Below are 1453 nucleotides of genomic sequence, written 5' to 3'. Positions count from 1 at the left end.
TTTGCTGGGCGGCGAATCCGCGATCACTAATTATTCACAGAAAGCGATCGCGGTTTCTTTGCGTATACACTTGTCGCGAACGCGTATCTAGAAGGAATGTAACACCTCGGGACTAATCACACGCGACGGGGAAGGAAACACGAAAAATGTGCGATCGCACCAAGTTGCTATTTGCACTGGCTCACTCCTTGTAAATTGGTCCGACGGTACGAATTTTAGTCAACGGAAATCGCCGATGTATCAATTTATTAAGCAATGAAGAAGGCAACTTCACTCTCGGTAACCGAGCATCGACGGCGAATCCGCGATCACTAATTATTCAGAGAGAGCGATCGCGGTTTCTTCCCGTACGTACTTGTCGCAAACGCGTATCTAGAATTCTAGAAGGAATAAGACGACACGCGGGGCGCGGGTATAACCGACTCGGTCGACCGTCGCCGCGTGAATGATCTTGCGTACGTTGTAAACACCTCGGGCGAGCGCGGATTCCACGAAATGACGTAGCGCCGCCGTAAACAAAAACTCGGCCGAAAACCGAGCACGGATTCCAAGAAATGACGTAGCACCGCGTCACCTCGGTTGAAAAACAATCTGTACTCTATTGTGTCGAGTTACTCGTCGCGCTTCGGCCGAGCGTAACGGACGTGTACCGCGCGTTCTCGCGTCGCTCCTCGTAGCGCGATCAGTCTCGTACGAAGGCTATTAACATTTATCAGTGGTATTTAAATAATTGTCGCGATCCGCAATCGTTGATATCCAACGTTTGTACGTAGAAAAGTGCGCGTATAACAAAGTTTCCATTGCCGTGTCGCGTTCGGGAGTGCCGTTTAAATAAGCGAACTAAAGACTTTTGTAAGCCCATTTCAACAAGTGTTCTTTGAATGTCCGTTCCTGTCGGTGGCCACACTTCTGAGACTTGACAGTATTTGGGGTATATAATACTCGGTCGACTCGAAGTGGGGGCGAACTTGACGGAACGAAATACATAACTTTGAAATGTGCTTTGCAAACGGGTGTGTAAAATCGCGCGAACGATCTTTGTGTTTTCGCGAGTGTGCCCAGAGGACAGCCTTAAGCCCGTGTCCCACTACGTATTGCGGACGCGGATTGGATTGGGATTACGGATTGCGGATCGAAATTCAGCCAATCACAGCGATGCAACTTGGGATCCGGATTGCAGATCGCAGGATAGACGACTGTCTATTTGTACGATCCGTAATCCAATCCGCGTCCGCAATACGTAGTGTGACACGGGCTTTAAGCCTGTGTCACACTACGTATTGCGGATCGCGGATCGGATTGAAATTGCGGATCGCGGATCACATTTCAGCCAATCAGACGAGGCGGCCTTGAACCCGATTGGTTGAATTGCGATCCGTGATCCGCAATCTCAATCCGATCCGCGATCCGCAATATGTAGTGTGACACGGGCTTAAGTGGAGGAGCAGGCCTT

The sequence above is a fragment of the Vollenhovia emeryi genome, unplaced genomic scaffold, assembly GCF_000949405.1.
Source record: "Vollenhovia emeryi isolate VEMERY1.0 unplaced genomic scaffold, V.emery_V1.0 DF939139.1, whole genome shotgun sequence".
Classification (NCBI taxonomy): Eukaryota; Metazoa; Arthropoda; class Insecta; order Hymenoptera; family Formicidae; genus Vollenhovia; species Vollenhovia emeryi.
This window is presented reverse-complemented; position numbering follows the sequence as displayed.